The following is a 15,672-nucleotide window of genomic DNA, read 5'->3' on the forward strand; positions in this document are numbered from 1 at the left end:
AGTCTTCATGTACTTAAGTCGGCATTCTGCTTTTTGTATCTAATTCCGATGCAATTTCTGTGTTTCATAGTCAATAAGAAGGTCAGAGGGATGCAGTAAACCTTAAGTGAAGCATCGGAATGTATAACGAGTGTCACAGGAATGACTCAACACACAGACAGTAGGAAGAATCAGTCTTCATGAACTTAAGTCGCCATTGTGCCTTTTCTATTTAATTCCGATGCTATTTCTGTGTTTCATCGTCTATAAGAAGGTCAGATGGATACAGTAAACCTGAAGTGTAGCATCGGAATCTATAACTAGTGGCACAGGAATGGTTCAAAACATAGACAGTAGGAAGAGTCAGTCTTCTTGTACTTAGGTCGGCATTGTGCCTTTTGTATTTAATTCCGATGCAATTTCTGTGTTTCATCGTCGATAAGAAGGTCCAAGGGATACAGTAAACCTGAAGTGAAGCATCGGAAACTATAACTAGTGTCACAGGAATGGTTCAAAACATAGAGAGTAGGAAGAGTCAGTCTTCTTGTACATAAGTCGGCATTGTGCCTTTTGTATTTAATTCCGATGCAATTTCTGGGATTCATCGTCAATAAGAAGGTCCAAGGGATACAGTAAACCTGAAGTGAAGCATCGGAATCTATAACTAGTGTCACAGAGATGGTTCAATACATAGTCAGTAAGAAGAGTCAGTCTTCTTGTACTTAAGTCGGCATTGTGCCTTTTCAATTTAATTCCGATGCAATTTCTATGTTTCAACGTCAACAAGAAGGTCACAGGGTTACAGTAAACCTGAAGTGAAGTATCAGAATCTATAACTAGTGTCACAGTTATGGTTCAAAGCATAGACAGTAAGAGAGTCAGTCACTTCTACTTAAGTCGGCATTGTGCCTTTTGTATTTAATTCGGATGCAATTTCTGTGTTTCATCGTCAATAAGAAGGTGCAAGGGATGCTGTACACCTGAAGTGAAGCATCGGAATCTATAACTAGTGTCACAGTAATGGCTCAAATCATAGACAGTAAGAAGAGTTAGTCTTCTTGTACTGAAATCGGCATTGTGCCTTTTCTTTTTAATTCCGATGCAATTTTTGTGTTTCATCGTCAATAAGAAGGTCGGAGGGATACAGTAAACCTGAAGTGAAGCATCGGTATCTATAACTAGTGTCATGGGAATGGTTCAAAACATAGACAGTAGGAAGAGTCAGTCTTCTTGTACTTGAGTCGGCATTGTGCCTTTTGTATTTAATTCCGATGCAATCTCTGTGTTTCATCGACAATAAGAAGGTCGGAGGGATACAGTAAACCTGAAGTGAAGCATCGGAATCTATAACTAGTGTCACAGGAATGGTTCAAAACGTAGACAGTGGGAAGAGTCAGTCTTCTTGTACTTAAGTCGGCATTGTGCCTTTTGTATTTAATTCCGATGCAATTTCTGTGTCTCATCGTCAATAAGAAGGTCCAAGGGATACAGTAAACATATAGTGAAGCATCGGAAGCTAAAACTGGTCGCACAGGAAATGATCACAACATAGTCAGTAAGAAGAGTCAGTCATCTTGTAGTTAAGTCGGCATTGTGCCTTTTCTATTTAATTCCGATGCAATTTCTGTGTTTCGTCGTCAATAAGAAGGTCCAAGGGATACAGTAAACCTGAAGTGAAGCATCGGAATCTATAACTAGTGTCAGAGGAATGGTTCAAAACATAGACAGTAAGTTGATTCGGTCTTCTTGTACATAGGTCGGCATTGTGCCTTTTCTATTTAATTCCGATGCAATCTCTGTGTTTCATCGTCGATAAGAAGGTCGGAGGGATACAGTAAACCTGAAGTGAAGCATCGGAGTCTATAACTAGTGTCACAGGAATGGTTCAAAACATAGTCAATAAGAAGAGTCAGTCTTCTTGTACTTAAGTCGGCATTGTGCCCTTTCTATTTAATTCCGATGCAATATCTGTGTTTCATCGTCAATAAGAAGGTCAGAGGGATACAGGAAAGCTGACGTGAGGCATCGGAATCTATAACTAGTGTCACAGGAATGGTTCAAAACATAGTCAGTATAAGAGTCAGTCTTCTTGTACTTAAGTCGGCATTGTGCATTTTCTATTTAATTCCGATGCAATTTCTGTGTTACATCGTCAATACGAAGGTCCAAAGGATGCATTACACCTGAAGTGAAGCATCGGATTCTATATCTAGTGTCACAGGAATGGTTCAAAACATAGTCAGTAAGAAGAGTCAGTCTTCTTGTACTTAAGTCGGCATTATGCCTTTTCTATTATTTTCCGATGCAATTACTGTGTTTTATCGTCAATAAGACGGTCAGAGGGATTCAGTAAACCTGAAGAAAAGCATCGGAATCTTTAACTTGTGTCACAGGGATGGTTCAGAACATAGACAGTAGGAAGAGTTAGTCCTCTTGTACTTAAGTTGGCATTGTGCCTTTTGTATTTAATTCCGATGCAATTTCTGTGTTTCAACGTCAATGAGAAGGTCAGAGGGTTACAGTAAACCTGAAGTGAAGTATCAGAATCTATAACTAGTGTCAGAGTTATGGTTCAAAGCATAGACAGTAAGACGAGTCAGTCTCTTATACTTAAGTCGGCATTGTGCATTTTGTATTTGATTCCGATGTAATTTCTGTGTTTCATCGTCAGTAAGAAGGTCCAAGGGATACTGTACACCCGAAATGATGCATCGGAATCTATAACTAGTGTCACAGGAATGGCTCAAATCATAGACAGTAAGAAGAGTCAGTGTTCTTGTACTTAAATCGGCTTTGTGCCTTTTGTATTTAATTTCGATGCAATTTCTGTGTTTCATTATCAATAAGAAGGACCAAGGGATACAGTAAACCTGAACTGAGGCATCGGAAACCATAACTAGTGTCAAAGGAATGGTTCAAAACATAGTCAGTAAGAAGAGTCAGTCTTCTTGTACTTAAGTCATCACTGTACCTTTTGTATTTAATTCCGATGCAATTTCTGTGTTTCATCGTCAATAGGAAGGTCAGAAGGATACAGTAAACCTGAAGTGAAGCATCGGAATCTATAACTACTGTCACAGGAATGGTTAAAAACATAGACAGTAAGAAAAGTCAGTCTTCTGGTGTTTAAGTCGGCATTGTGCCTTTTGTATTTAATTCCGATGCACTTTCGGTGTTTCGTCGTCAATAAGAAGGTCCAAGGGATACAGTAAACCTGAAGTGAAGCATCGGAATCTATAACTAGTGTCACAGTAATGGCTCAAATCATAGACAGTAAGAAGAGTCAGTCTTCTTGTACTTAAATCGGCATTGTGCCTTTTCTTTTTAATTCCGATGCAATTTATGTGTTTCATCATCAATAAGAAGGTCAGAGGGATACAGTAAACCTGAAGTGAAGCATCGGAATCTATAACTAGTGTCATGGGAATGGTTCAAAACATAGACAGTAGGAAGAGTCAGTCTTCTTGTACTTGAGTCGGCATTGTGCCTTTTGTATTTAATTCCGATGCAATTTCTGTGTTTCATCGTCAATATGAAGGTCCAGGGGGTACACTAAACCTGAAGTGAAGCATCAAAATCTATAACTAGTGTCACAGGTTCGGTTCAAAACATAGACAGTAAGAAGAATCAGTCTTCTTGTACCTAAGTCGGCATTGTGCCATTTCTATTTAATTCTAATGCAATTTCTGTGTTTCATCATCAATAAGAAGGTCAGAGGGATACAATAAACCTGAAGTGAAGCATCGGAGTCTATAACTAGTGTCACAGGAATGGATGAAAACATAGACAGTAAGAAGAGTAAGTCTTCTTGTGTTTAAGTCGGCATTGTGCATTTTCTGTTTAATTCCGATGTAATTTCTGTGTTTCATCGTCAATAACAAGGCTAGAGGGATACAGTAAACCTGAAGTGAAGCATCGGAATCTATAACTAGTGTCACAGGAATGGTTCAAATCATAGACAGTAAGATGTGTCAGTCTTCTTGTACATAAGTCGGCATTGTGCCTTTTCTATTTAATTCCGATGCAATTTCTGGGTTTCATCGTCAATAAGAAGGGCCAAGGGTTACACTAAACCTGAAGTGAAGCATCGGAATCTATAACTAGTGTCACAGAGATGGTTCAAAACATAGTCAGTAAGAAGAGTCAGTCTTCTTGTACTTAAGTCGGCATTGTGCCTTTTCTATTTAATTCCGATGCAATTTCTATGTTTCAACGTCAACAAGAAGGTCAGAGGGTTACAGTAAACCTGAAGTGAAGTATCAGAATCTATAACTAGTGTCACAGTTATGGTTCAAAGCATAGACAGTAAGACGAGTCAGTCACTTCTACTTAAGTCGGCATTGTGACTTTTGTATTTAATTCCGATGCAATTTCTGTGTTTCATCGTCAATAAGAAGGTCCAAGGGATGCTGTACACCTGAAGTGAAGCATCGGAATCTATAACTAGTGTCACAGTAATGGCTCAAATCATAGACAGTAAGAAGAGTCAGTCTTCTTGTACTGAAATCGGCATTGTGCCTTTTCTTTTTAATTCCGATGCAATTTTTGTGTTTCATCGTCAATAAGAAGGTCGGAGGGATACAGTAAACCTGAAGTGAAGCATCGGAATCTATAACTAGTGTCATGGGAATGGTTCAAAACATAGACAGTAGGAAGAGTCAGTCTTCTTGTACTTGAGTCGGCATTGTGCCTTTTGTATTTAATTCCGATGCAATCTCTGTGTTTCATCGTCAATAAGAAGGTCGGAGGGATACAGTAAACCTGAAGTGAAGCATCGGAATCTATAACTAGTGTCACAGAAATGGTTCAAAACGTAGACAGTGGGAAGAGTCAGTCTTCTTGTACTTAAGTCGGCATTGTGCCTTTTCTATTTAATTCCGATGCAATTTCTGTGTTTCATCGTCAATAAGAAGGTCCAAGGGAAACAGTAAACCTGAAGTGAAGCATCAGAATCTATTACTAGTGTCACAGGTTCGGTTCAAAACATAGACAGTAAGAAGAATCAGTCTTCTTGTACCTAAGTCGGCATTGTGCCATTTCTATTTAATTCTAATGCAATTTCTGTGTTTCATCATCAATAAGAAGGTCAGAGGGTTACAGTAAACCTGAAGTGAAGTATCAGAATCTATAACTAGTGTCACAGTAATGGTTCAAAGCATAGACAGTAAGACGAGTCAGTCACTTCTACTTAAGTCGGCATTGTGCATTTTGTATTTAATTCCAATGCAATTTCTGTGTTTCATCGTCAATAAGAAGGTCCAAGGGATACTGTACACCTGAAGTGAAGCATCGAAATCTATAACTAGTGTCACAGGAATGGCTCAAATCATAGACAGTAAGAAGAGTCAGTCTTCTTGTACTTAAATCGACATTGTGCCTTTTCTTTTTAATTCCGATGCAATTTATGTGTTTCATCGTCAATAAGAAGGTCAGAGGGATACAGTAAACCTGAAGTGAAGCTTCGGAATCTATAACTAGTGTCATGGGAATGGTTCAAAACATAGACAGTAGGAAGAGTCAGTCTACTTGTACTTGAGTCGGCATTGTGCCTTTTGTATTTAATTACGATGCAATCTCTGTTTTTCATCGTTAATAAGAAGGTCAGAGGGATACAGTAAACCTGAAGTGAAGCATCGGAATCTATAACTAGTGTCATAGGAATGGTTCAAAACGTAGACAGTGGGAAGAGTCAGACTTCTTGTACTTAAGTCGGCATTGTGCCTTTTCTATTTAATTCCTATGCAATTTCTGTGTCTCATTATCAATAAGAGGGACCAAGGGATACAGTAAACCTGAAGTGAAGCATCAGAATCTATAACTAGTGTCACAGGAATGGTTAAAAACATAGACAGTAAGAAGAAACAGTTTTCTTGTGTTTAAGTCGGCATTGTGCCTTTTGTATTTAATTCCGATGCACTTTCTGTGTTTCATCGTCAATAAGAAGGTACAAGGGATACAGTAAACCTAATGTGAAGCATCGGAGTCTATAAGTAGTGTCACTCGAATGGTTCAAATCATAGACAGTAAGAAGAGTCAGTCTTCTTGTACTTAAGTCGTAATTGTGCCTTTTGTATTTAATTCCGATAAAATTTCTGTGTTTTATCGACAATAAGAAGGTCTGAGGGATACAGTAAACCTGAAGTGAAGAATCGGAATCTATAACTAGTGTCACAGGGATGGTTCAAGACATAGACAGTAGGAAGAGTCAGTCTTCTAGTACTTAAGTCGGCATTGTGCCTTTTGTATATAATTCCGATGCAATTTCTGTGTTCATCGTCAATAAGAAGGTCCAAGGAATACAGTAAACCTGAAGTGAGGCATCGGAATCTATAACTAGTGTCACAGGAATGGTTCAAAACAGAGACAGTAAGAAGAGTCAGTCTTGTTGTACTTATGTCGGCATTGTGCCTCTTCTATTTAATTCCGATGCAATTTCTGTGTTTCATCGTCAATAAGAAGGTTTGAGGGATACAGGAAACCTGAAGTGAAGCATCGGAATCAGTAAGTGGTGTCACAGGAATGGTTCAAACATAGTCAGTAAGAAGAGTCAGTCGTCTTGTACTTAAGTCGGCATTGTGCATTTCGTATTCAATTCCGATGCAATTTCGGTGTTTCATCGTCAATAAGAAGGTCCAAGGGATACAGTAAACCTGAAGTGAAGCATAGGAATCTATAACTAGTGTCACAGGAATGGTTCAAAACATAGGCAGTAAGATGAGTCAGCCTTCTTGTACTTAATTCTGCATGGTGTCTTTTATATTTAATTCCGATGCAATTTCTGTGTTTCATCATCAATAAGAATGTCAGAGGGATACAGTAAACCTGAAGTGAAGCATCGGAGGCTATAACTAGGTACACAGGAATGGTTGAAAGCATAGTCAGCAAGAAGAGTCAGTCTTCTTGTACTTATGTCGGCATTGTGCTTTTTCTATTTAATTCCGATGCAATATCTGTGTTTCATCGTCTATAAGGAGGTCCAAGGGATACATTAAACATATAGTGAAGCATCGGAATCTAAAACTTGTCTCACAGGAAATGTTCAAAACATAGTCATTAAGAAGAGTCAGTCTTCTTGTACTTAAGTCGGAATGTGCCTTTTTCCATTTAATTCCGATGCAATTTCTGTGTTTCGTCGTCAATAGGAAGGTAAAAGTAATACAGTAAACCTGAAGTGAAGCATCGGAATCTAAAACCGGTCTCAGAGGAATGGTTCAAAACATAGGGAGTAAGAAGAGCCAGTCATCTTGTATTTGAGTCGGCATTGTGCCTATTGTATTTAATTCTGATGCAATTTATGTGTTTCATTGTCAATAAGAAGGTCAGAGGTATACAGTAAATCTGGAGGGAAGCATCGGAATCTATAATTAGTGTCACAGGAATGGTTCAAAACATAGACATTAGGAAGTGTCAGTCTTATTGTACTTAAGTCGGCATTGTGCCTTTTGTTTTTAATTCCGATGCAATTTCTGTGTTCATCGTCAATATGAAGGTCCAAGGGATACAGTAAACCTGAAGTGAAGCATCAGAATCTATAACTAGTGTCACAGGTTCGGTTCAAAACATAGACAGTAAGAAGAGTCAGTCTTCTTGTACTTAAGTCGGCATTATGCCTTTTCTATTATTTTCCGATGCAATTACTGTGTTTTATCGTCAAAAAGAAGGTCAGAGGGATACAGTAAACCTGAAGAGAAGCATCGGAATCTATAACTTGTGTCACAGGGTTGGTTCAAACATAGGCAGTAGGAAGAGATAGTCTTCTTGTACTTAAGTTGGCATTGTGCCTTTTGTATTTAATTCCGATGCAATTTCTGTGTATGAACGTCAATATGAAGGTCAGAGGGTTACAGTAAACCTGAAGTGAAGTATCAGAATCTATAACTAGTGTCACAGGTTCGGTTCAAAACATAGACAGTAAGAAGAATCAGTCTTCTTGTACCTAAGTCGGCATTGTGCCATTTCTATTTCATTCTAGTGCAATTTCTGTGTTTCATCATCAATAAGATGGTCAGAGGGATACAGTAAACCTGAAGTGAAGCATCGGAATCTATAACTAGTGTCACAGTAATGGCTCAAATCATAGACAGTAAAAAGAGTCAGTCTTCTTGTACTTAAATCGGCATTGTGCCTTTTCTTCTTAATTCCGATGCAATTTATGTGTTTCATCGTCAATAAGAAGGTCAGAGGGATACAGTAAACCTGAAGTGAAGCATCGGAATCTATAACTAGTGTCATGGGAATGGTTCAAAACATAGACAGTAGGAAGAGTCAGTCTTCTTGTACTTGAGTCGGCATTGTGCCTTTTGTATTTAATTCCGATGCAATCTCTGTGTTTCATCGTCTATAAGAAGGTCAGAGGGATACAGTAAACCGGAAGTGAAGCATCGGAATCTATAACTAGTGTCACAGGAATGGTTCAAAACGTAGACAGTGGGAAGAGTCAGTCTTCTTGTACTTAAGTCGGCATTGTGCCTTTTCTATTTAATTCCGATGCAATTTCTGTGTTTCATCGTCAATAAGAAGGTCCAGGAGGTACACTAAACCTGAAGTGAAGCATCAAAATCTATAACTAGTGTCACAGGTTCGGTTCAAAACATAGACAGTAAGAAGAATCAGTCTTCTTGTACCTAAGTCGGCATTGTGCCATTTCTAATTAACTCTAATGCAATTTCTGTGTTTCATCATCAATGAGAAGGTCAGAGGGATACAATAAACCTGAAGTGAAGCATCGGAGTCTATAACTAGTGTCACAGGAATGGATGAAAACATAGACAGTAAGAAGAGTAAGTCTTCTTGTGTTTAAGTCGGCATTGTGCATTTTCTGTTTAATTCCGATGTAATTTCTGTGTTTCATCGTCAATAAGAAGGTCAGAGGGATACAGTAAACCTAATGTGATGCATCGGAGTCTATAAGTAGTGTCACTGGAATGGTTCAAATCATAGACAGTAAGTAGAGTCAGTCTTCTTGTACTTAAGTCGTAATTGTGCCTTTTGTATTTAATTCCGATGCAATTTCTGTGTTTTATCGTCAATAAGAAGGTCTGAGGGATACAGTAAACCTGAAGTGAAGAATCGGAATTTATAACTAGTGTCACAGGGATGGTCCAAAACATAGACAGTAGGAAGAGTCAGTCTTCTTGTACTTAAGTCGGCATTGTGCCTTTTGTATTTAATTCCGATGCAATTTCTGTGTTCATCGTCAATAAGAAGGTCCAAGGAATACAGTAAACCTGAAGTGAGGCATCGGAATCTATAACTAGTGTCACAGGAATAGTTCAAAACAGATACAGTAAGAAGAGTCAGTCTTGTTGTACTTACGTCGGCATTGTGCCTCTTTCATTTACTTCCGATGCAATTTCTGTGTTTCATCGTCAATAAGAAGGTCAGAGGGATACAGGAAACCTGAAGTGAAGCATCGGAATCAATAAGTGGTGTCACAGGAATGGTTCAAAACATAGTCACTAAGAAGAGTCAGTCTTCTTGTACTTAAGTCGGCATTGTGCTTTTCGTATTCAATTCCGATGCAATTTCGGTGTTTCATCGTCAATAAGAAGGTCCAAGAAATACAGTAAACCTGAAGTGAAGTATTGGAATCTATAACTAGTGTCACAGGAATGATTCAAAACATAGGCAGTAAGAAGAGTCAGTCTTCTTGTACTTAAGTCTGCATGGTGTCTTTTATATTTAATTCCGATGCAATTTCTGTGTTTCATCATCAATAAGTATGTCAGAGGGATACAGTAAACCTGAAGTGAAGCATCGGAGGCTATAACTAGGGACACAGGAATGGTTGAAAGCATAGTCAGCAAGAAGAATCAGTCTTCTTGTACTTATGTCGACTTTGTGCTTTTTCTATTTAATTCCGATGCAATATCAGTGTTTCATCGTCTATAAGGAGGTCCAAGGGATACATTAAACATATAGTGAAGCATCAGAATCTAAAACTTGTCTCACAGGAAATGTTCAACACATAATCATTAAGAAGGGTCAGTCTTCTTGTACTTAAGTCGGAATGTGCCTTTTTCCACTTAATTCCGATGCAATTTCTGTGTATCGTCGTCAATAGGAAGGTACAAGTAATACAGTAAACCTGAAGTGAAGCATCGGAATCTAAAACCGGTCTCAGAGGAAAGGTTCAAAACATAGGGAGTAAGAAGAGCCAGTCATCTTGTATTCGAGTCGGCATTGTGCTATTGTATTTAATTCTGATGCAATTTATGTGTTTCACTGTCAATAAGAAGGTCAGAGGGATGCAGTAAACCTGAAGTGAAGCACCGGAATCTATAACTAGTGTCACAGGAATGGTTAAAAGGTAGACAGTAAGAATACTCAATCTTCTTGTACTTAAGTCGGCATTGTGAATTTTGTACTTAATTCCGATGCAATATCTGTGTTTCATCGTCAATAAGAGTGTCAGAGGGATACAGTAAACCTGAAGTGAAGCATCGGAATCTATAACTAGTGTCACAGGAATGGTTCAAAACATAGACAGTAAGAAGAGTCAGTCTTCTAGTACTTAAGTCGTCATTGTGCCTTTTGTATTTAATTCCGATGCAATTTTTGTGTTTCATCGTCAATAACAAGGCTAGAGGGATACAGTAAACCTGAAGTGAAGCATCGGAATCTATAACTAGTGTCACAGGAATGGTTCAAATCATAGACAGTATGATGTGTCAGTCTTCTTGTACATAAGTCGGCATTGTGCATTTCTATTTAATTCCGATGCAATTTCTGTGATTCATCGTCAATAAGAAGGTCCAAGGGATACAGTAAACCTGAAGTGAAGCATCGGAATCTATAACTAGTGTCGCAGGAATAGTTCAAAACATAGACAGTAAGAAGACTCAGTCAACTTGTACTTAAGTCGGCATTGTGCCTTTTCTATTTAATTCCGATGCAATTCCTGTGTTTCATCTTCAATGGGAGAGTCAGAGGCATACAGTAAACCTGACGTGAAGCATCGGAATCTATAACTAGTGTCACAGGAATGGTTCAAAACATAGACAGTTATAAGAGTCAGTCTTCTTGTACTTAAGTCGGCATTGTGCCTTTTGTTTTTAATTCCGATGCAATTTCAGTGTTTCATCGTCAATAAGAAAGTCAGTGGGATACAGTAAACCTGAAGTGAAGCTTCGGAATCTATAACTAGTGTCACAGGAAAGGTTCAAAACATAGACAATAGGAAGGGTCAGTCTTCTTGAACTTAAGTCGGCATTGTAGCTTTTCAGTTTAATTCCGATGCAATTTCTGTGTTACTTCGCCAATAAGAAGGTTAGAGGGACACAGTAAACCTGAAGAGAAGCATCGGAATCTATAACTAGTGTCACAGGAATGGTTCAAAACATAGACAGTAAGAAGAGTCAGTCCTCTTGTACTTAAGTCGGCATTGTGCTTTTTGTATCTAATTCCGATGCAATTTCAGTGTTTCATCGTCAATAAGAAAGTCAGTGGGATACAGTAAATCTGAAGTGAAGCTTCGGAATCTATAACTAGTGTCACAGGAATGGTTCAAAGCATAGACAATAGGAAGGGTCAGTCTTCTCGTACTTAAGTCGGCATTATGCCTTTTCTAATTAATTCCGATGCAGTTTCTGTGTTTCGTCGTCAATAAGAAGGTCCAAGGGATACAGTAAACCTGAAGTGAAGCATCGGAATCTATAACTAGTGTCACAGGAATGTTTCAAAACATAGACAGTAAGAAGAGTCAGTCCTCTTGTACTTAAGTCGGCATTGTGCTTTTTGTATCTAATTCCGATCAATTTCTGTGTTTCATCGTCAATAAGAAGGTCAGAGGGATACAGTTAACCTGAAGTGAAGCATCGGAATCTATAACTAGTGTCACAGGAATGATTCAAAACATAGACAGTAGGAAGAATCAGTATTCATGTAATTAAGTTGGCATTGAGCCTTTTCTATTTAGTTCCGATGCAATTTCTGTGTTTCATCGTCTATAAGAAGGTCAGATGGATACAGTAAACATGAAGTGTACCATCGGAATTTATAACTAGTGTCACAGGAATGGTTCAAAACATAGACAGTTGGAACAGTCAGTCTTCTTGTACTTCAGTCGGCATTGTGCCTTTTCTATTTAATTCCGATGCAATTTCCGTGTTTCGTCGTCATTATGAAGGTCCAAGGGATACAGTAAACCTGAAGTGACGCATCGGAATCTGTAACTAGTGTCACAGGAATGTTTCAAAACATAGACAGTGAGGTGAGTCAGTCTTCGTGTACATAAGTCGGCATTGTGCCTTTTGTATTTAATTCCGATGCAATTTCTGTGTTTCATCGTCAATAAGTAGGTCAGAGGTATACAGTAAACCTGAAGAGAAGCATCGGAATCTATAACTAGTGTCACAGGAATCGTTCAAAACATAGTCAGTAAGAAGAGTCAGTCTTCTTGTACTTAATTCAGCATTGTGCCTTTTCATTTAATTCCGATGTAATTTCTGTGTTTCATCGTCAACAAGAAGGTCCATGGGATACAGTAAACCTTAAGTGAAGCATCGGAATCTGTAACTAGTGTCACAGGAATGGTTCAAAACATAGACAGTAGGATGAGTCAGTCTTCTTGTACTTAAGTCGGCATTGTGCCTTTTCTATCTAATTCCGATGCAATTTCTGTGTTTCGTCGTCAATAAGAAGGCCCAAGGGATACAGTAAACCTGAAGTGAAGCATCGAAATGTATAACTAGTGTCACAGGAATGGTTCAAAACATAGACAGTAGGAAGTGTTATTCTTCATGTACTTGAGTCGGCATTGTGCCTTTTGTATTTATTTCCGATGCTATTTCTGTGATTCATGGTCAATAAGAAGGTCAGAGGGATACAGTAAACCTGAAGTGAAGTATCAGAATCTATAACTAGTGTCACAGGAATGGTTCAAAATATAGACAGTAAGAAGAGACAGTCTACTTGTACTTAAGTGGTCATTGTGAATTTTATACTTAATTCCGATGAAATTTCTGTGTTTCATCGTCAATAAGAAGGTCCAAGGGATACTGTACACCTGAAGACAAGCTTCGGAATCTATAACTAGGGTCACGGGAATGGTTTAAATCATAGACAGTAAGAAGAGTCAGTCTTCTTGTACTTAAGTCAGCATTGTGCCTTTTCTATTTAATTGCGATGCAATTTCTGTGTTTCACGGTCAATAAGAAGGTGAGAGGGATTCAGTGAACCTGAAGTGAAGCAACGGAATCTATAACTAGTGTCACAGGAATGGTTAAAAAATAGACAGTAAGAACCCTCAGTCTTTTTGTACTTAAGTCGGCATTGTGCCTTTTGTATTTAATTCAGGATCAATTTCTGTGTTTCATCGTCAATTAGAAGGTCCAAGGGATACAGTAAACATATAGTGAAGCATCGGAATCTAAAACTGGTCTCACAGGAAATGTTCACAACATAGTCAGTAAGAAGAGTCAGTCATCTCGTACTTAAGTCGGCATTGTGCCTTTTGTATTTAATTTCGATGCAATTTCTGTGTTTCATCGTGAATAAGAAGGTCAGAGGGATACAGTAAACCTGAGGTGAAGCATCGTAATCTATAACTAGTGTCACAGAAATGGTTCAAAACATAGACAGTAGGAAGAGTCAGTCTTCTTGTACTTAAGTCGGCATAGTGCCTATTCTATTTAATTCCGATGCAATTTCTGTGTTTCATCGTCAATAAGCAGGTCAGAGGGATACAGTAAACCTGAAGTGCAGAATCGGAATGTATAACTAGTGTCACAGGAATCGTTCAAAACATAGACAGTAGGAATAGTCTGTCTTCTTCTTCTTGATTCGGTATTGTGCCTTTTGTATTTATTTCCGATGAAATTTCAGTGTTTCATCGTCATTAAGAAGGTCAGAGGGATACAGTAAACCTGAAGTGAAGCATCGGAATCTATAACTAGTGTCACAGGAATGGTTCAAATCATAGACAGTAAGATGTGTCAGTCTTCTTGTACATAAGTCGGCATTGTGCATTTCTATTTAATTCCGATGCAATTTCTGTGATTCATCGTCAATAAGAAGGTCCAAGGGATACAGTAAACCTGAAGTGAAGCATCGGAATCTATAACTAGTGTCGCAGGAATAGTTCAAAACATAGACAGTAAGAAGACTCAGTCAACTTGTACTTAAGTCGGCATTGTGCCTTTTCTATTTAATTCCGATGCAATTCCTGTGTTTCATCTTCAATGGGAGAGTCAGAGGCATACAGTAAACCTGACGTGAAGCATCGGAATCTATAACTAGTGTCACAGGAATGGTTCAAAACATAGACAGTTATAAGAGTCAGTCTTCTTGTACTTAAGTCGGCATTGTGCCTTTTGTTTTTAATTCCGATGCAATTTCAGTGTTTCATCGTCAATAAGAAAGTCAGTGGGATACAGTAAACCTGAAGTGAAGCTTCGGAATCTATAACTAGTGTCACAGGAAAGGTTCAAAACATAGACAATAGGAAGGGTCAGTCTTCTTGAACTTAAGTCGGCATTGTAGCTTTTCAGTTTAATTCCGATGCAATTTCTGTGTTACTTCGCCAATAAGAAGGTTAGAGGGACACAGTAAACCTGAAGTGAAGCATCGGAATCTATAACTAGTGTCACAGGAATGGTTCAAAACATAGACAGTAAGAAGAGTCAGTCCTCTTGTACTTAAGTCGGCATTGTGCTTTTTGTATCTAATTCCGATGCAATTTCAGTGTTTCATCGTCAATAAGAAAGTCAGTGGGATACAGTAAACCTGAAGTGAAGCTTCGGAATCTATAACTAGTGTCACAGGAATGGTTCAAAGCATAGACAATAGGAAGGGTCAGTCTTCTCGTACTTAAGTCGGCATTATGCCTTTTCTAATTAATTCCGATGCAGTTTCTGTGTTTCGTCGTCAATAAGAAGGTCCAAGGGATACAGTAAACCTGAAGTGAAGCATCGGAATCTATAACTAGTGTCACAGGAATGTTTCAAAACATAGACAGTAAGAAGAGTCAGTCCTCTTGTACTTAAGTCGGCATTGTGCTTTTTGTATCTAATTCCGATCAATTTCTGTGTTTCATCGTCAATAAGAAGGTCAGAGGGATACAGTTAACCTGAAGTGAAGCATCGGAATCTATAACTAGTGTCACAGGAATGATTCAAAACATAGACAGTAGGAAGAATCAGTATTCATGTAATTAAGTTGGCATTGAGCCTTTTCTATTTAGTTCCGATGCAATTTCTGTGTTTCATCGTCTATAAGAAGGTCAGATGGATACAGTAAACATGAAGTGTACCATCGGAATTTATAACTAGTGTCACAGGAATGGTTCAAAACATAGACAGTTGGAACAGTCAGTCTTCTTGTACTTCAGTCGGCATTGTGCCTTTTCTATTTAATTCCGATGCAATTTCCGTGTTTCGTCGTCATTATGAAGGTCCAAGGGATACAGTAAACCTGAAGTGACGCATCGGAATCTGTAACTAGTGTCACAGGAATGTTTCAAAACATAGACAGTGAGGTGAGTCAGTCTTCGTGTACATAAGTCGGCATTGTGCCTTTTGTATTTAATTCCGATGCAATTTCTGTGTTTCATCGTCAATAAGTAGGTCAGAGGTATACAGTAAACCTGAAGAGAAGCATCGGAATCTATAACTAGTGTCACAGGAATCGTTCAAAACATAGTCAGTAAGAAGAGTCAGTCTTCTTGTACTTAATTCAGCATTGTGCCTTTTCATT

Source organism: Schistocerca serialis, chromosome 12 (assembly GCF_023864345.2).
Source record: "Schistocerca serialis cubense isolate TAMUIC-IGC-003099 chromosome 12, iqSchSeri2.2, whole genome shotgun sequence".
NCBI lineage: Eukaryota > Metazoa > Arthropoda > Insecta > Orthoptera > Acrididae > Schistocerca > Schistocerca serialis.